At 37.4% G+C, this 21815-nt stretch overlaps 1 protein-coding gene across 1 annotated transcript in view; it reads right to left on the reverse strand.

Moving 5' to 3' along the window:
- The window catches only part of PTPN12 (protein tyrosine phosphatase non-receptor type 12), an 81627-nt gene that overhangs the window by 51350 nt on the left and 8462 nt on the right, over positions 1-21815 (reverse strand). The window lies entirely within an intron of this gene.

Raw genomic sequence — 21815 nt, forward strand, 5'->3', positions numbered from 1 at the left:
TGAACCTATCGTAAGCCAAAAAGACTGGAGAAACCAGTACCAACTTTCATCTTCTAGAAAGTGTTGCTATGAGAATTCAGCATCACCTTCTCCCCAGCATGATTCAATAGCTGTACAATCTGCTAAACAGACTGGAAAGTAGGATTAGCACAGCCCAGCTCTGAGGCTAAGACTGGAAATGAAATACAGGTTGATTTTAACACACATCTATTCCTAAAATACTTTAGGACCCATGCTTTCAATGCATGTTTATCAGCTGGTCTGTCACATGGGTAATAGAAGATAAGTAAGTGCAGTCCTGAGAGCAAGAGTAAGTAGTACTCTTTATGATTTGTAGTAGTATCTGCTACATAGAATAGCATCTACTTCATGCTTTGGAAGAGAAAGAATTGACTAAAGAGTAAGGAAAGACTTCTAAAAACTGAGCTTTGAACAAACTACCACAGGAATGAAAAAGTGTCAGACTCCACAGAAGATTTCACCCTACACTCAATAGAAAGTTTCTGTAGAAAGCTATTGTAATGTGCGCACACAGCCTGCTGTAGGATACAAGAGATTTAGTGCTTCCTAGGTTACAGTCTCGAGTGACCAGGAGGAGAAGAATGTACTCAATAGCAGAACGGGGGTAATGACAGGGCAGCAGAAGAAAGAATTTTGTTCAGACTATGGTAAGTTGATGACAAGATAGCCAGTAAGATCCGTCACAGTCCAGTTTCATGCTAATTCATAATAAATAACTGTCTACAGTACAAAGCAGCACTCATTTGGGTTAAGTCAGTAAACTGCCAAATCGTTTCCCAGAAAATACTCGGATGCCAACAGCAAGGACATTAGAGATCCAGCCTGGTGCCTCTACAGATAACAGTGGACGCTTCCGTGACGCTTGCATAGTCACTGGAACTGCTATTTTGGTATCACAAAAATCTTCATTTATATATTCTTTTAAGACCAAAATGGTCAAAAAGTAAGCGTATAGTCATTATTCATCACACTTAAAGAACTACATTCACAAGGTCTTAAGTTCCATTCTCATTAGAAAAGCTCAAGTTTAATTCTGCTTATTCACTGCATGACAGAAGTGGTTTGTGGGATGGTGACAAATGCTTACCACATGTGACAGTGGGGGGGGGGGTGAGCCTTTGAAACAATTTGAGTTTCAGAAACACACTTCCAGCTTCCACAGTGGTTTTAGAGTCTGTACTACAATTCAACTTCAGAGTTTTCACAAAAAGACAAACCAGCTTTTCAAACCCAACTTGTGCAATCCTACCATATTAAGAAGAACTCCAATCAGAAGCCATTCAATCAGTTCAAGAAAAACAGAACTCTGATTTTCCGTCAATCTATTTCATCTATTTAACACTTCAGAAAGCCTGTAAAGACTCATTGCTTAACACCATAGAAATGTTGTTTGTGGACTAAAAATATTTATACCGCCTATTGAGATTTGAAGACCTCACTAAAAGACTGAACCTTATTTAAGATACAAAAGTTCTCGTGACTCCCTTCTGGGCTTCTTTTCAAAGAAAGCGTGACAAATATTTCATGAGGGCTTTGCTTATTTGAAGTCCTCAAACTGTCTCCGAAGTCTTATATGACATTTCCAATGGTCAAAACATCAGCTAGTAAACAGTGATGTTTGACTGAATTTCCTTTTTGGCCCTACCTGAGGGGCAGTACATATCATAGAGCCAAATGTCAACTGCTAGAATAATCCATGGCATCCATGGTTCATTTGCTATGTGACAACAGGCAACTACAATAGGCTTCAGAAGCTCTACACAGACAGCTATAGCAGCAGAGTCACAAGATAACACAAAACACACAGAAATATATTTTGTTTTGCGACATTTGCTTAAGTGTATTACGAAATACTCAAATACCTGAAAACTAAAGAAAAACTTCCATAAAAATTACCTTAAAAAAAATAACAAAGCATAAAAGAAGATACTAGGAAACACTTAATAATGTTGTATTAATGCACTCATTTTGTAAGACAGCTATTTCTATCATAAGCTTGACATGGCATTGTGCTGACTAGCAGCAGGGGAAGAAAAACACGCGAATTATGTTCAACTGTGCCCTCATCCTAATAATTTAGATAAACATTACTAGGGCAGAATAAAGTTCCTAGTACTTTTATACAGTGAGAAACATGTACCCGTAAGGACCAATGTGAACCAAACTACCACAAAAACGTCAGAACAACTATCTTCTGGTTATCTATGGTCAGGTTACACAGGTTTCAGATTCTCTACCAATACTTTGAACACAGAGATGCCTTTGTCAAAAGACAGCTCAAGTGCAGACTCAGATATATCACTCCTCAAATGGGGCTCTGAATTCCTAGAACTGCTTTGGTTCCAGAAGTATTTTAGCTTAAAGTCCCTGCGAATCCAACTGGAGTTTCCCTATACTGCTTTCTTACCACTGAGGGCTCTGGGAAACACTGAGACAAGCTGATGCTAATAAACTCAGCCAGAGGATGAACTATTCTGAGTCAGGACTGCCTCTGCAGGTCTGGGTTGCAATAGAAAGGAATAAAGGAACACAGTGAGATGGGTTTCCATTAGTCACTCTGCCAGAAGAGGAGCTGCATGAGGCAAGTGGGGCACAGCGCAGCTTAGCCCACAGTTTCTGGGGAAGTCAGATCCAGTTGGGCTGAATGAACACTGAACTGTCCCACATGGGATATCACCGTTTACCTCATTCTGCTGTTAAGTAGCACAAATTACGCAGAGTTTAGTATAATTTCAGGTATCATACTTGCATCTAAGTCTCCCAACTATCTCTGCAGTTTACATTCGTACATTAAATGCTTTGCATCTGTTGTTGCAAATAAGCACAGCATGAAAACACGAGAAGACCTACATGCAAGATAATGTCCAAAGAGTCTAAGCTGCCAATTAAAAACAGTTATACAATACTTGGTACATACATATGTAATTACAGATAAAACTAATTTTTGACAGTATCCCTTTCACCACTTTGCCTTTAGGAGTATTTTAAAAACAGCACACACTTGTGACATGTTATTCCTGTCAGCTTTCAAACAACAATTATTTTTAAAAATTCCTAGCCCTCATGATAGAAGGAAAAAGCCTTCCTAAATACTAGCCAAGCACAAACAATGAAAGAAGAATGACCTGGTTCTGTAAAAGAAAAGCTTCACTGTATCTCAACAGTCAGATGGCTCTGGCTGTAAGGAACAGGCTAGCAGTCTGGATTTAACCTATTTCTCTGAAATAAAGCCCTGAAAGGAGATTGCAAGCTGAACTGATAGAAACAACAAGATACAAGAAGGAGTGCTCACTACCTTGGCACTCTCTTCTAGCAACACTTACTAACTCCCAAGCTCTAGGTACTCCAAGGGAATCCCTGCTGAAGCAACTACTAGACAAGCCTGGTAACTACAGTCCCCTGGGAGCTCTTCCATGTTTCATAGCAGGACAATGACAGGTCTAAAAACCCCATTGCGTTTGAGGAAGCTTGTGTGAACCACATAAAAGAAAAATCACTCCAAAATTAGCCACGGGACTGAGAACAGCATAATTTCAGCATTAAATGGTGTAGTGTATTTTATAGCATCTTATCTCAATTTGGGATTTTCTCAGAGAAGACGGGAATTCATGTTATTGCATTAACTGGAGATTAATGCAATAAAGAAGCATTAGTCAGTGAAGACAATGCTGGTAGGTCCTCATGCAGAGGAGGCCAAATGACAGTACTGAAAGGAGCCAGTTAAGGAGTACATCCTACTTTCTTCAGTATCACATTAAAACTGGGAACAGGTAAAAAAAACCCAACAGAATACTCAAGAATTAGGTACTGTAAGAATAGGATCAGCATTTTCCATCTTTCCAAACCTGTATTTTCCCTAACAAAAATGTTAGAACCAGGCATGTCTTCCACACTGTTAATAACTAAAGATAGCTTTACACAGACATATTATCAAAATGTGGGCTGATCACTTCAAAAGTCTCCTTTTCTCTCCCTCATTTCTGAAACTATTTTTATACCATCTACATATTAATTCCAACCTAAGTTAGCAGTACTATCAATTGCAGTTGCAGTTAATTTATGTTCGGCATAATAGTTAAGCAACACACCTACTGCCAATAATGGGCTTGTTTTACAAAGGTGAAGAAGACTAGAGGGACCTGTGGTCTGTTGATGAGCAAGTAAATACACAGACAAAACATTAAATTACTAAGGCATAATCAAGTTTCAGTTAATAAGTTACTAATGTATGTTCTAAGATATTTTAGAAAACTGCAGCATACTCATTACACATGCAAGAACTGGGATTATAACTTTCTATCTCTGAATCATACTGTTTCCTTAGGACACTCAATTTATTGCAGAGGCAACTATGAACACATTACATCAAGTGAAAACATGCAAGACAACACAGCAGAGACAGTTAGTTATAGGTTAAGAGCAAATAACATGAAAACTTCTACTAGTCTGAAACCATGCGATTAGAAAGTAGACTGAGTGCTTTGGGTTGAAGGCATGTCTTGATGCAAAACCAAAAAAGGCCTTTAAAATTAGCACACACTACAAATAACAGGCTTAACAGTGTTACAGCAATTCAGGAACAATTATTGATAATTCAAAACAGAAAAAAGCCTCAGATTTTTTTTTGCAACAGACCACAAGATGATTTTCAGACCCAACAATATAAAACCAAACAGCATAAGGAAGCAAAGCACTTAAAGAAACAAACAACGAAACAAAACTCATAACCAGGGAACCCCTACTGCTTAAAAGCAAAATTTCCAAGTTACTGGATTCACTATTTTCCTCTTATTCCTTCACTCCTAGGTTTTGTGTTCATGCTGGCAGCACAAGTATATTATAAACATTGCATTTAATCTTGATTTTCCCTTTAAGTCTTTCTTTGAAGATATACAGCTCTTATTCATCTTACCTTGCTATGTGATTAAAAGGGAAGATGTTCCTAAAGAAAGCTCAGGCAAATAATTTTTAAGAGAATGTTTTTACAACACTCTAGTTGATTAAATGTTTCAATGGAATCGATTAACTTACCTACAAAAAATCCAACAGCTTGTTACTGAAGAAAACAGCTACTAAATACAGTAAGAAACTCAGTTAACTGTACCATATAAAATACGCTATCTACATAATTAAGCCTTCTATACCATTCTCACTGATTCGTTTTTCACAATTAGTTGAACTTTCAAGTCAAGATGGTAATTAATGGCTTGAGTTGTCCTTCATACAATTTTCTGCAATTTTTCAAGACAACTAACACCATTCATTTTAGGTTAAATGAAACATGATTGTGCCTTGTGCAAAAAAGAATTACTAATGTCTAAAAATTTTTAAACTCTTAAAACTTGCAGAATAACTCTGCATGCCAATCGACTGAATACTAAACTTCTTGAAACGAGGAAGCAAAAGACAGTTTTCCTCACCTCCAGACCTTTTTGTCACAACACTGTAGATACCAACTACATTAGTAGTTCTTGAATAATTTTACTGCCAGCATTTCACCATTTGTTCAAGAAACTGATGGATGCAGATTTATGCCTCATTTAGGTCGAATCTGCATTCAGGTCAGAGTCACAAATTCAAGGTCTTATACGATGGCTATAAATAACCTGCAAAAAGATTTTTCAAACTCAGGCCAGTTTTCATTGCACCCGTATTTCCTTTGTAGCAGGAAACTACTGTACCATCACATAACAAGGGTAATACAGATCCATAACCTTTCCACCTTCAGTGGCTTCCTACAGTATAGGGTTTAGGCACAGTAGGGGGACAACAGGAGAGGTTATGTATTGTAGCTGTTCTCCAAGACATCATTTATATGTGCAATCAATGTAGGTATTTACAGTGTAAGCAAAACAAAACTGGATATCTCCCAATAGGCCATGACGGCCTTCAGAATCTCTGGGGGAATTCTGAAATTCAGCAACACCACAATAACAGGTCAGTTGGGAGTGTGCACAATCACCTTGAATCCAGAGCGTCTTTCTGTAAGCCATGCAAAACCCAGAGGAAGATTACTCAGTCTTGTTATGGTCACAGTGATTTGAGCTGCTCAGTAAGACAGTAACCAGAAGTGGCATCACTGATGCTGAGCAGAGACTTCGCCTTGAGTGAAAAGATGTAGAGAACAGTTTAAACAGCCACCTCATCTCATCTTGGTCAGCACAAACAAGCAGAAGTAAACCTGCAACACCAACACTGCCATAGCAGAGCTCCGTTGAAAAGCCTTGTCAGGAGCAAGTCTCAGAGCAAGTATGAGATAGGTGGGATGAATTTTCCACTCTGATGCTGGAGATGGGTTTTGTTTGTTTGTTTTAAAAACTACCTGGACGTATGACCAGTTTTTAACTTCCTCTCAAGAGCCACCCTTTGACTCATTCAGCAGAGGTGTCCACTATCTAGACAGACTAGCTCTGAAGTCAAACTTAAATTTTGACACTGTGGACATGACACTGACACTGTCAGTACAACATATGTATTGAGTGAAAGCTTTTACATCGCTCCTGGCCAGAAATACAGATGAAAGTAGATATTTGTCTTACCTCCCTTATCCCAGATTTAAACTTTCTCAGGGAAGTCAAAACCCAACAGCTATGATGTAATAAGAATGGATAACAAAGTAACAGCATCCCCAGGACCAGCCCATAGAAGAAACTGTCTAAAAGCAAGGTGAGAGTCTCTTTTTCCACGAGGAACAACCCAAAGGCAAGAGGTTTTATTCCAGCTCAATCAGGCAGTTAAAAGGAAAGTCAGCAATGCTTTTTTCAGGGTCATGTGAGAGAGGCTGGGCCAATCACCACTGGTTATGACCCTACGGCTCTTCGGTTCCAGTGCTCGTGCCTTGTAACATCCTTGAACAGTCAAAATCACCCTGTGAAAGCATTCAAAGGAAGAGGTATATAGCCAATACAGATCGGATACAATTCATGCAAATAAGCAGCATAAGGATCTAAATAGATATCACCTAAAACCTCTGTCTTTGAAGAATATTTAGTTTGCTTAACCACGTCAATTCTCCCTGAGAAACTTCATAATCTATTACCATCAAAACTTTCTTCTCCCAACATTCTTTACCATTCCTTTGCTCGTGACATCATAGTATGTGGAATGAGGCATTAAGTTCCATGGAGAATATATTTTGCTTCTGTTTCTGCTCAGCACTAAAAAAAAGAAAACACCCAAACCAAGTTCTTCTCCCTCTTCCTTCACAAGATGCAAAACTCCTCTCTTTTCCCATGCCTTGGAACAGACTTCCTTGAGGTCAGTGTTTGTTTTCGGTCCAGTCCATACTAGGTGGAAAAAAAACCCACCACAACCGGAACAGGAAACACTGAGCTTTCACTCCAACAGAAATAAACTTGAATTTCCTACCTGTTTATCCCCAATACCAAAGCTCCCATAAGTAAAGGCACAAGAGAACAGTCTTAAAGTCTTTTAATAATTCTGAGCACACACACACCACCACCACTCCCCCCCCCCCCCCCCCCCCCCCCGCAAAAAAGGTGTGCTACAGCTGCTATGTCCTGCCTTCCAAAAAAGAAGCAGGGCTTTTTAACAGCTGTGTCTCAGCAATTTATCTGAAACAGAGATTCTGCCCTGTAAGACTTTCACCAAGAATGACTTTAAGCTGAAAAGCTGGAGTCTAAAAAACGCTCTGGGTAAAAAGCATAGCTGTACAGTCAAGAAACACGGCAACTGAGATCTGGGTTTGTGTCCAAATTACCTTACTGAAACATCTCTAGAACTCAAAAGCACTGTTCCTTTCAGTTATGTGACATCCTTTATCACAGTTAAACTGCTATGTGATGACATGAGTTCAGTGTTAAAATACGCTGATGTTGGACATACAAGCAATTCTGATAAAAATATGTCAGTTTGATCTTTCACCAGAAGTCTAACTTTTTTCCCCTGGAAGCAGGCTTGAACCTTGTATAGAAATAGAGCATCTGTAGAGACTTTCAGTAGTTTAGAACCCCCAGTATTCAGCAGGCAAGATTAGAATACTGCTAATACAGTTATGTTAGTTCATAATCAACAAGTAGAACACCCACAAGGTTTCAACGATTATTCCTCCTTCAAAAAAAACCCCAATCTAAAACCTTTTCAGACATAAACACAAAAAAAGAAAACTTTCAACAAGCACAGAATCAGTACTTCCATGCAGTAACGAATATAAAGGGAATGTAAAGGGAAAGAGAAGGTATCAAATAGAAAATACATTTCTCCTAACTGTGGAGAACATGCTTACAACTATTCTCACCCCTTCTTTGAGGCTGTGTCTGGAAGCCAAGGAATGTGCTAGTTATAAAGAGGCCATTTATGACAGAGTTCAATAGCATTTTAATAGCCAGAAAGAAGTAGCCTCATTAAAGATACAAACTTGTACTAAGATTTCAACTGCAATAAACCTAGGTAATAACCAGCACAGTATTTATGGATAGGCAAAGGAATTTTGTGTCATAATTGTTTATATTTGTAGTATCTGTCAATCTTTGCCTAAAAAATGTGTCCCTGTCAGTTCAAAAGCACACACACCTTTCAACCAGATTATGCCCATTCCCATTTTAAAAAAAAGAGACAGAACAGGGAATGCAATGGCCAACAAAAAACTCATAATTTCAGCAGAAAGACCTATAAAGCAACTACTCAAACAAAGCAGCAATGGCCAGTACAGAAACAAATCTAGACAGTAAGTTATTCACAAGCATGATTTTAGATTATTTCTCTCCATTAAAGTTTTTTTTTAATAGCTGAACATTCAAGAGTTGGAAGTAACACTGCTAAATGCCTGAAAACTCTACCATTTAGTTTATTTCTCCTGCATTAAAAAAAAAAGTCCTTACACCTTGTACACACAGACTATATCATATGCAATTCTCTTCTATAAAAGTTATAGGCATAAATGCAGCATTTCCTATGACCTTATAGTACTGCCACTCATACAGAAAACGTTTCTTACTTTCCTCATATTTTGTTCAATGAGCTCCTTCAAAAAAAAAGAAAAAATCTGTGATTTTCCCCAAATATATTGTTTGACATTCCACTAGCACTTAAAGTTCCACAGTAACTTTAATCCCAGGTATTCTCAGGCCATGCAAACCCAAAAGTGACTAGCAAAAGAAGTCGTCTCTTCTACAGCCCTGTATCATGATTTCATTAGAACACCCAGAGACAAGATTACTACAGTGAAGTTACAAAAAAAGTAAATTAAAATACTGTTTTCATCAAACAGTTTGAAGTTTAACCTTTTAAATCATGAACATTCTGAAGACTCATAACAGCTTGCATCAAACTAAAGGGTCAAGTAACAAATGTATTGTCTATGCACTCTTCTAAAACCAGCGTTGAGAACCTAAATCCCTGATACTTCTAAAATAAAGCTTTTATATACATTTTATTGCCTTAACACCAAAGCTGCAAGTCAAACTTTAAATTAATTTCCAAACAGTTTGTAGGATGCCTTTATTATAACGTAATTACTTCTGAAATTCCTCTGTTTTGAAGAGCAGAGAAATGTTTACCTTATATGAAGTATACACTCAATCACATAAAGGTTTCTGAAGTAGCCTGTCATTGATGTTTGTACCCTGCAGGCTGTTTGTTACACAGCTAATTTGAGAAATACAGTCCTTCTACAGTGCCAAATTTCAACAAATAAAAAGGTACTAGAGTCAACTGGTAAAATGGGTCTGGTTCAGGCAAGTGCCTTGTCAATCAAACTGCTGATAAATTTAAAATAACCCTCAACTGTCATCACTTTAAAAAGCTGAATATTTACAATCCAGAATATAGAAGTTTGTTTGGTAAACAATAGAGAAACCCCATTAACTTTTTTCTATCTGAAATACAAACAACTTTATTCAACACAACGGGTTTTGGATGACAGATTTACATCCAGGTATTTCAGAAACATGCAGGAATACCTTCAGATCCAGCCTCAACATTCTTATCTATAATTCTCATCTATGTGGAATAAGTGACAAAGTAATGAGACTCCATGTCCTTTCCTGGGAAAGGAAGCTGTTCTAATCTGAGCTTCAAATAAGTATTTGATACGGTGCCAATTCAGAAGAAGAGTATGTGATTTTTTACAAGAATTCAGGCAAGACGAAAGTCTCTTTAGACTGTTTTTAAAAAGAAAAATACATCATCTGTCTGGAAGAATTTTACCAGCGGAGTTTCTCAAAAAACTTTGCAGGCTAGTCAGGCATTTTCCTTCATGACTTCTCATGAAAAGCAGGGCACATTAACAGATACTTGGTGACAAAGCTAGAAAACAATCAGTAAGACGGGAAGATGGGAATACTATGTAAGGCAAGCAGACAGACTTTCAGGGTAAAAGAATCAAGACTAAACTTAAAAAATGCCAAATACAGTTGTATACTAGAAGCTGACAATGAAGGATACACACATGCAAATTATCACAAATAAACTAAGTGACAACTCATAAGTGTTTACAGTAGTCATCAGGGAAATAAAGAAACAGAATATTTACTGATAAACAGGCTGTATTCAATAGTAAGTCCAGCATGCTGGCATATTTCTAGAGATAAGACAATATAAATTCTCAACAGCCAATAGAGAATAAAAGCTACTCTTCTTTCTTCTTAATTAAAATAATGGGTCAGTTGAGGCTGTGATTTTCTTTTTTGATGGATTGTATGTTCTTACATACATTGTATGTTCTTCATGGTCTGATATTAAAAATACTGCTTCAACCTGAAATTACTGAGATTTTCCTCTTTGGACAGAAAGATTCATATTCTACTTTATCTATGGCTTGCACTGCATAAGTGCCCTTTAGCACAAAAAAGTGTTAGTAGCCTTTACATTTTATTTTCTGGTACTTCATATAAAACATTAATTTATTTTTTTTAATGTTTTTGGTTGTGATAGTCTGATTCTACTTGAGGAAATTTTCACTGCAATCAAAGAATGCCAGCAAACAGTAAATAATCTTAGCATCTGTCAGTGAAAAATTCAGTGTTTTCTCTGGACAAGGAAGCAATATTTTCCTTTTTAAAGGCCATTAACAAACATTTAAGTCTAACACCCTCATTTTAAGTACTGTCAGTCTACACTTTCTCTGACTTTGATCTAAGGGGGCCTGAAAAGCTTCTTTTAATTTCAAGCCATAATTTAAGTGCCTTGAAACTCTCTCTTGTTTTAACCTTATTTAGAAAGTTATTAAATGGTCAACAAATCCAAAACCAGTACATTATTGTTAAATGGACACTAGTGCAGAATGACTTAAACCCTCAGAGACCAAACAATAATCCGCAGCAACGGTGTTAACTTCTCACAGGCACAATGATTTACTCAGTCCACATAAGCTGTCTCCAATAGCAGAAGATGCCATGTTTAACTATTAAACTATCAAGGTTTATATATTGCTTATTTTATTTGATAAAGAAATCTGGATTTTTTAAATTCAACCGAAATGTCTAATTTCGTCTTTAAAGCAATACTAATGTTTTGATGAACATTTTCAGAAATTTTGATTTCTAAGTACTGTTCTGTGCCAAGGAACATTCCTGGAAAATTTGTTTTTGTCAAAATTTCTTGCTATTCAGTTCCCAGTTAAACTAGCATGTCTGAGACAAGCTGCAAAGCAACACTACTATACATTATTAGGCTTCCAGTTGCATTGAAAGGGTAGGCCCAGAACCAATGGCAATTTAGAGGCACTATCGTTCTCAGAGGTAAGAAGCTGAAACTTCTGCCTTTTTTTGCTGTGCTACAATAGTAACTTATCTTCTTCACAGGCTGGGAGGACAAACTGGGGCATGCAGTATCTTAACTCATTTCATTGCAAACATCTGAGGCTCACATGCAGGTGACTTGACTGAGGAAAAAAATCCAAAACCACCACCAACAAAACCCAACCAGTTTGACTGCACAACCCTTAATCCTTAAACCCCAGAAGTCACACAAAACTGGCAAGGCTTCTCCTCCTACTTCTTCTTCCAAACAACCCTGAGGATCTAACTGAAAGCGAAACTAGGTAAGAGTCCAGAATAAAGATGGCCTTAAAGCAGCAGTTTGTTTGCCCTGTCTCTGTGGGACCCATCCACTAGATGTCAGTGTCCTCTTGGGCAGAGGAAAACCTCCTCGGCTCACAACGAGAAGACAGCAGCTGATAGTCCTTGGTTATCAGGTCAACTGTAAAAGGAGGAAATTCTTATAAGCATCCCTGGCCATCAGCTGGGCCACAAGAGAAGCAGCCAGCAACAATAACATTTGTGGATACCAGGCACAGAACATATATATAGTCCTCAACACAAAGTTTAGCCAGTAAGGCAACAGGCTAAATGCCAAGAGCTGTTTAATGCAACATTTCTGATTAAAAGTACAGCAGGTCAACCGATACTAAGGCACGCTAAAAATGAGTGATAAAAAGGCTGCAAGATAAAGATATTTTTGTTTCCTATTTCCTAAAATAGCCCAAACCACAAAACAACACTTTTGGAGAAAAAAAATACCAGGCACAAGAGTGGGCTCTACCAAAATTCAATCAGGTCTAAAGAGTCTTAGACTCAGAAGCAATAGAATAAATTAGCACAGTGCGGAACCCTCTGTGACAGGCATGAAAGCTCCACACCCTAAATAAAGGACAGAGCAGAAGTCAAAGTTCAGACACATTAAGTGCTTGTTGCAGGAAGAAACAAGTAAGTGTTTCTATTCACCTGCATGAAATCTAGATATTAAGATAAACTATAAATTTAGACTAGAGTATTTTGGTTGGAAGGAATCGACAACGATCATCTAGTCCAACTGCCTGACCACCTCAGGGGTGTCTAAATTTGAGTATAAAAGGAGAATACTGATATAAAAGAAATCTTAAACTTGACAGCAGGACCGCATACTGGGAAACAAGAGAAGGCCAGAGGGGCAGCTGCATCATGCATTCCAAAAATGCACAGACAAAAAGAAGGTGAGAAAAATCAAGTTAAGTTTCTATAACATATTTTAATGCATCCAGGATTGTATAAGGCCTATGCTATCAAAGAAGCAATCACAGTAGTGGTAGCACACACAAGAAACTTGTTGGCTCTTGTGGAGGAGATTAGGAAGGTTATGAAGCTGAAAAATAAGAGATCAAGAATTTTGGATGTGGTACAAAGTACAGATTTCTTTCTTTTTAAAGATATCAAATCAATTTGCCAGAGAACTCTCTGACTCGATCCCCCAGTAAGAAAAAGCACCTTGAAGCAGATTCGAGCAAGCACAGGACCTGGCTAAAGACACAGCCCTAGAAGAACCACTTATAGTTACTGCATACTTGTATCTGGTATCCTTGCCAGACAGGAAAAAGCTAACAAAAAAAAAAAAAAAAACCCACACCACAACTTTTTCCTTTAGAAATAGGAACTTAAAAAAAAAAAAAAAAGAAAATGAGGAAGTTGAATGAAAGGAAATTATACAGAGCTAAAAAAGTAAAACACAAGCAGCACAGGGCCTGTTTAAACACGCCAGGTAGCAGTACCTGCTGCTATCCTGGCTGCCAATACCACAGTGACGGGTCCTGGTGTCCTGTGATCATCAACCTGCTGCTACCGTGTATCACAGTCTGGGAGCTTCTACTCAGAATCTGCCATTGAAAGAAACTGGGAGGATGGCTTTGTTTCATTTCTCACAATCTTTCTCTCAGTATCCGCCAGTCAGAATAAAGTATTAGACTAGGTGTACATTTGACACATTCATTTTTTATATTCTGAAGAAACCATATAGTATCATATAATCCTAAAATTTATCTCCTCATCTTCCTCCCCAGTTAAGATTATACCTATTGCACCATAAACAGCAGATTGTTTTTTATCCTTTCCAGGCAGCATAAAAAAAACCCCAAAACTCTCATTCATGTTATTGCTTTGTCCCAAATTGCAATTATGATCATTTTAAGTGTTCATTGTTTTATAACCAAGTTATTTTAAGGGACCATCTGTCTTCTGCCCAGCTCCTACTTGCTTGAGCAAGTCTCAGACAGTTTTGCCCCTTTGCTCTTAAGAAATCTCAAGGAGACTGCCCTCAATACAGCAATAATTCCAGGTTTTTCTTCCCATGTGCATATATGCACTACTGGAATACTGTGCTTGCTGGTCCATCTCTTTAAGGTAATTTTTTGGATAATTTTAATGAAAAAGTGGTCCTTTAACAGGAAAAAAGGCAATAAGGGGAGCATCTTGGCTAAATTCTAATGCTGGCAACATTTCCTATAAGTCTTATTCACATTGTATCTTCATCCACCATGCTGACACTATTGGTTGGTGAAATACAGGTGTACTCAGCACCGACATAACTGGTCTGTAGACTCATCTACTCACCTTTTTCCCCAGTTATGAATACACCTATTGCACCATGAGTAGCAGATTCTAATTTTAACACCACTTAAAAAAAAGAACTAAAAATGTTTAGAGCATTTTGAGACCCTTTCGAGGCAGCATAAGACAGTCTCATTCATATTACTCCTTTGTCCCAAACACCACAACTAGAATCACTAATATTCAGCTAATTTATTGCGTTCAACTAACAAGCCCATCACCTCAGCATACAAGTAGCCTTTGTAAAGCAGTACTTCCTTAGTGGTTTTAATTCTAATTTAATAATTATTAATTATGTACGTAACTATTTAGATACCATCAAACCCCTGTAAATTACAAATACTAATGGATTAGTAGGATTGATGGAAATCACAAGTCTCCTATTTTAAGAAATCAGCAAAAATTAGATAAACAGCAAAAGTAGATTCTAGGCCTTTCCATCTTTTAGGGAAATGCAAGTGACCACTTTGGATACAACTCTATGGCATACTTCAGATTTTTAAAGTTTCCCTCCAGCTGAACAGTAAGTGCATAAACTGTTACTCGCTTCTTTACACCATGTGCTACAGAAGCTAACAAAAGAAATACAGGAAAGGACAGTTTTTGATGATCTGCGTGATTATAAGATATGGACAGAGGGATTTCCTACTTCTATAGTTTCACGACTTTTTAAGCTTGGTATGAGCCACGCTTCTTCATCAGTGCAAGACTGTTCAACTTCTGGTAAAATGAACTATCACCAGGACAGAGTTTCAGACCTACTCCTACCGACAAACATTAGCTGGACTGTTTTTACTGTACTGAGGCAACAGTTAACATTAATTACAACAGCTATTTATTTATTGAAATTTTACATATCAATCACTTAACTGTTGCACCAAGTCTAACAGTTTTCCACCTCTTATTCCTTTTATTCCAATTCTGTTTCTTTTCATTTTATTCTGTAAACGACTAATCTCCTATATTGCCATTCCTTCCCCACATCAGAGCAACCACTGTCTTTATAGCAACCTGCTACTGACACCGGCTGCACACCACACTTGCCCATCCAGGAACAGGAAAGTTGCTCAACACTAAATGAAGTATTCCTCTTTTCTCTGTTCACAGATACTTTACAAAAAAATCTGAGAAAATACTACAGTTGTGGTCAAATTCACACTCTAATTCTGGAAAACCGGAAACCATTTCAGCAAAGCCACAGAATTAACAAGGTGACTGGGTGAGACACTGGGACTGTGGACAGACACATGGGAAGAGAGGCAGCGGGTAGATTAGCATCACAAAGCCCACTGCCTGCAGAGACGGGAGTCAGGCCTTGCTTGACTGTAAAATACTGGTGACAGTTTCTGGCACAAGCAGAACTTCTTCCACATTTTTTACTGTCTCTTTCAACCCAGTGTATTGCTCAATATACATTACTCAGAGAGAGCAGCAGGCTGCTAACCTGCACGCAAGTAAGCTACAAATGACTTCCTGGTTTAGCTCACTAAAACTCAATGTAATCTCCACCAAGAAACTCCTGTCTTTGAATAGCTTCCTCCTAACTTTTACTCTTCATGGCTTCCTTCTCCATCAAGATGTTTTTTAAATCCCTCAAGAAAATTTACACTTCATAGCATTCTACCAAGTATTGAACTTACAGATCTAAAATTGGAAAATCAACATTTAATTACGATTCCAGATAATGGAAATGTAAGTTTGTGAAACCACTAGTCACAGCTCTTCAGAATGACAAAATGAGTAGCTGAAATACAGCAAATGAGGAAAGTTGCATTACCAAAGTTACTTCCTCAGATCTATTGAAGCCACTCTTGGGAAAGGCTAGAGAAAAAAGAATGGAATCTAAAATTTTACAAAGTAAGATAGGAAATACAAAAAGAACCAAAGCGTGGGTTTCTTTTTTATACAAGGGAAAAAATAACTGGGAAAGCGACGCTACATAGCACTGAATAACTTAAAAGGAGCAGGTTGCACTGCTGCTTACATCCATGAAAACGTGACTTGCTTTTCGTGTGGAAACAGATATGCCTTTAGTCAGAAAAAAACCAAAACTTCTAAGTTCCTACAGATGTGGAAGACTGCCTATTGCAGTATTTCTAGCTAGCAAATAGGCTAAATATTGTGTGTGTTTGTATCAGGGAAAAACAATGACCCTTTCCACATATGAGAACTCCCCACGCTTACTAAAAGGAGAACTATTTAAGCACACTATAAGCAGGCCACAAAACAAGTTTCTCAATCTTATTTTCCCTTGATGGAAGTGGCAGCATTCCAAACAAAATCAATAGCTTTAAAAGTTCTCAATTTATTTGCAACACGTCAGTTAAGTTTAACTTCAACCCCGATGTCTGCTGCAGTTTGACTTTAAGGAACAGTAGAATTTTTCTAAAGCGATGCCCTCTTTAATCCTTGCATTGTGCCTTCCCTTAAAGGCTACCTTCTTCTCATTTCCAGTTGCTAGCATTGTGCATCAGTATTCCAGTGGGTAACCAGAACAGCTATTAATGCTAATAAGCCCAGACAGGAATACACATTTGTTCTAAAGAGACAGTAACTGCATAACAAGTAATAGGATGAGACATACAGGATTGCTAAGTCCTGGCTTTAAAATGCAAAATACAGAAATACATACTCTACAGCCAAACTGAATTAATTCACAGGAGCAGTGAAGTATCACAATGTCTTATCAGGATGCAAGTGCTTCTTATAGATGCATTATGGTGAACAGTACGTTATGTGAGAACGCTCAAGTACACACTACTTACTAGAAGATTGCATCATGACCTCAATGCAAGCTGCACTGCTATTCTCTCCGAATATTGACTGCATCCCTTGTAGCTGTCAGGACCTTTATTTCAAGACACTCAAATTAGGCTTTGGTTTCCAAGAGTCTCTGTAATAACCAAGCTTAGACAATAGTTCAATGCTACAGTTCCTCTGTTGAGGAGAGGGATCCATAAGCAGTATTACCTGTTTCAGTACAAACCCTGGAATATTAATCCTGGTGAAATGAACAAACTATAACATGAAAATTCATAAGGAACAGTCTGTATGATGATTCTTACAAAGACCATTTCCAAAGAGAATCAAAAAAGTCCAACTTTCAGACATGTCACAATTTTCCTAACATATGACAGAGGTACTATGCCCAGTGGAAAACTACACGCTTTGCAGGATGATTCAACTACTAGCTGACATCAGTGCAGAATTCCTAAAGGGTATCTAGTTTATACAGTGTCCAGAAGTTAGATCCAACAAGCTAAAGACAAATCAGAAGACAGCAGTACGAATGCAAAAGGAAGCCCACAGGAACAAGCATTTCTTCTATCTTTTCCTCTACAAAAATTCTTCCTCCGTGTCATTTGAGATACCCTTAAAATCCACAATATACCTTGCATATGCAAAGTTCCCCAACTTTCTTCTGGAGGTTTTCTCAAGCCCAGTTTTTAAGTCAAAAGCTTTTATATACTTAACTCTCCACACAATATGATGATCAGATACTCATTAAGCTGACCTACCACAGGAAGGAGAAAAAGTTGTGATCTCTATCCAATGAAAATCTTCAGTTCAAGCATATAAAATTGGTAAGCTACATTCCTACAAAGAGAAGATTTGATGTTCTCAGTTGTTGCCAGTCAATGCTAAATTCCAATACCACACTAGCAAGAATCTTTTAATGGGGAAAGGAAAAAAACCTCATACGAATCTTATAAGTAAATATTGTCTGCTCCATTATTATCACTTGTCTTGGAATAGTTTGCAAAGAACAACACCTGAATATCTACACCATCAGTACGTGATTCGGGTAACTCCAGACTTCAGGATCAAGTTGTGGAGGTTTTAAAGTGGTAAGTAACACAATAACCCCATAAAATCTAAAAGACTTGACACTTAAATGCAAGATTTGAAGGAACTCATTTTTACTAAAGCCAATTCCAGCGACTCCCTGATACACTGTACAAGATCCTTTACCTGATTAAAATTGTGGTCATGTTTAGTTCAAAGGTACTGCCTCTCTGGAAATAAACTGGTTCACTAAATTATATCCCTGCACCAAATTCCCTTTTCATTTCATTGCTACTTTTCTCACTTCTAAACACATCCTGGCCTCATGTACACTTATTATGTCTGGAAGTTATCTTCATCCATAGGAGCTAAAAATATCATCACTGAGGTTTTTATATGCACATGATCATCCAATGAAGAAAGTATATTGCCTCACTTTACCAGACATGGAATATTTTTTCTATGAATACAGGAAGGGAAGCCTATTATGTATGCTATAAGACTGTACAAACAGGATGCTGGGTTCATTTTCACACAATCACCAATTTAAACAGTGTGAACGCTTTTTAAAATGCATTGCCAGAAAGATACGTTGCTATAGCTTTGCACCAAAAATGCTAGTGTATAATAACATATAAATTACCAAATGTAAACTCTCATTCTGGCTATTCCATATCAGAATTAGTTATGGGATTAGCTAGCATTTTAGCAGTAAATATTATTTCCCTTTACGAAATCACAGTTTATACATGGATTTACGGCAACAGCTTGCTGACTTTAGGATACACACATTTTTTTCCAGTGTTATTGGTCACTCAATTTAAATTGTTTATTAACAGGCTATGGATTTCTGTAATTTGTAAGAAATACAACTAGGCTTCTCTGCCACAGTTTCATGTTTTCAAACATCTACGTTTTCTTTTCAGAACAAGAAAAATAGGAAATTGACATCCTAAACAACTTGCAGGCTGTATTTTCACTGTAATAAAAAAACAAACCAGAGAAAATAAATGAAAGCTCAAATTTCAGCATCTTATTCAAAATATTAAGAGAATATCTGGCACCAGCTGAAGAAGCAACAGAGCAATGTTACTACAGAATATAAGGGCAATTTCCACGGAAGTTCTATGGAACAGCCTTCAGAAAAGTTCTGTTTGTAAGGAAAATATAAAAGCTTGTGACTGATTTGTGAGTGACTATACGGCTAAATATCCAGCTTAATGACAACTTACTTCAGAACATTCGGTTTGAAAAACAGACTTACGTTCAAAGCTTTAAGTGCAAAGCTCCTGTGTTCCAGTTTTATAGTAATAAGCTGTTAAAGGAAACAACGTAAGTTACATTTCTCCCTTCTGGGCCTACTCTTCATGAAGTAGAAATAACAGAAAAATAAAGTATCTATACAAACACATTTCTTTACTAAAATAAATTCCAGCGAGTGCCTGAAGTACTTTCCAAGATCCTTCCACCTGCCTAAAATCAGTAATTTTTCTCCATTAACATTTACATATAATTCCCTAAATGTCCATTAATGTTTATACATGGTAATGTTTATGCAACCTCACAGGACATGAGTTAAAATTAGGTTTACATTTTAGTTTGGTCATAATAAAAATCAACGCAGCTTTGTTTAACCACCTATACTACTAAAAATGGAAATCTTAGAAGAAACTGTCAAATACTTAGAGCTATCTGGGGAGACTCACAATATCTAAGAGATTATTTCCTTCCTTTAACAGTTTGTGCAACAGGGGTGCTGCCCAATAGGCAATTTATAATTAATTCAATTCTGCAGGAATTCTCAGGTTTTTGAAGCAGTTAAACTAACCTACATATGCCCTTCCTTCCAGAATAGTGTTTCATTTTCCAGCTTTATTTCAAGCTAAATGATTCCCTTGAGTACTCCTACTGGACAACTGTATTCATTTCAATTAACAATTACTTATTTGCTAAAATTATCAGAATATACATGAGGGAGTAACTAATAATGAAAGCATAGCTTCCAGTTGTAATCCTGCTTCCTATGCAAGAAGGCAAAGATTCAAATAGAAAATAAAGGAAGAATTAAGACTTATTTTCTACCTGTGGGAAAGCAGTAAAAAAAAAAAAAAAAAAAAGAAGCTATGCACTGCAAAAATTCAGGACATAGTAGATTTACCACCAAGGCATCCACATGATCAATTTTACTCACTCACAAAGCAGGTAGTCTTCAACTTACAAACCAAATCTGTCCACAGTGTAAGTGCAGTGCACTATTTGTATCACTGATTTTTCTTTGTTTGTTCTGCTTTTTATATTAGAGTTTTGTGCAGTAAGACAGTGCAAATACTGGACTGCAAATACTAATCCAGTAAGAAAATCTAAGTAGGAAGCTATACTCAAGCACCATATATGCTACCAGAACACTGAGTGCCTTGAGGAAAAAAAGATGCTGTTCCACCACAGGGTTATGCATTAGAGAGTCAAATAAAGTCAAATAAGAAATGAAACATTTAGGACAGAGCGGAACACCACTCAGACTTCCTAAGAGCTGTGCAGTTCCCACAGCAATCAGTCATTTCAACATGATGCATAATTTACACTGGCAAGTCCCTTGAACACTTAAAGACAGGAAATCCATAAAGCATCCTTTAAATTAAGAACCCAGTTATTCAAAGATAGCTGTCCTCCAAGAATTATCAGAGAATTAAAGCCACACTAACATAAAAGAAAGACAACATCTATTAAAAATAATAATAAACTATGGAAAACAATATGGCAATTCTGGACCAACAGACCCCTGAAACTCTCAAATGTGGCGAGTAGCTGGGAATCATGCCTACTGGCTGCTGAAGTCCGGCCAACACCTGCATTAGAACCTTGTCTAAACAGCTGCAGACATGCAGCTCAGCACAAGAAATGGATTTCTCATGCATGGTATTGACCCTACAGCAGATATGAAAGATAGCAATGATAGCAGAGGTGCTAACTGTCTGGCCTTAATGAAAGCAGGAAGATGAGACAATGCCAGTCATGTACCACGTCCTTTGCAGCCTCCCACTGATTGTGCTTTATTAGCCGTCCAGAAGAAAGTCTTGGCCCCTTGTTCCCACTCTAGCCCAGCTGAAAGATGTTCATCTACCTCTCCAGAACTAAAGAACTGCTCTCAATCTCACTGATCCATGTAGACGCTGTTCTTCCTGTGACCACAAAGAGTACAAAACATCTGTGTGTTTTTAGATGAAAAACAAAACACAGATGTCATCCACATGAGGCAGTAGGAATGACAAGACAGCAAGACAGACAAACACAGCAAGATGCAAAATTGTTCAAGAGGACACCACTGTACTCTGACCTTCAAAAAACAAACAAAACCAGCTACAATTTACAAGACTGCATAAAAAGGAAGTTAATGTAAAAAAGTTTGTTTAAAATTGACAAGTTCAGTATTATAACTAAATTAAAGAGATTAAAGTAGTGCATATGTTCTTTAAAGCAATATGGTTTTAACTAAGTTAACTTCCCCTTAGAGACTGATGCTTTCCAACCCATGACTTTAGACACCAAAACTCATAGCTAAGATCATGCACTTAAAACTAATATTTCAATAACGTTTAAGAATCAAGTTCTGCTCTCCAACATATATATATGAGTATAGCCCTTCCTCCAAAGAGAAAGGAACCTAAATTATATGGATATGCTTAACAACTG

The sequence above is a fragment of the Vanellus vanellus genome (genome assembly GCF_965231255.1).
Source record: "Vanellus vanellus genome assembly, chromosome: 1".
Taxonomy (NCBI): domain Eukaryota; kingdom Metazoa; phylum Chordata; class Aves; order Charadriiformes; family Charadriidae; genus Vanellus; species Vanellus vanellus.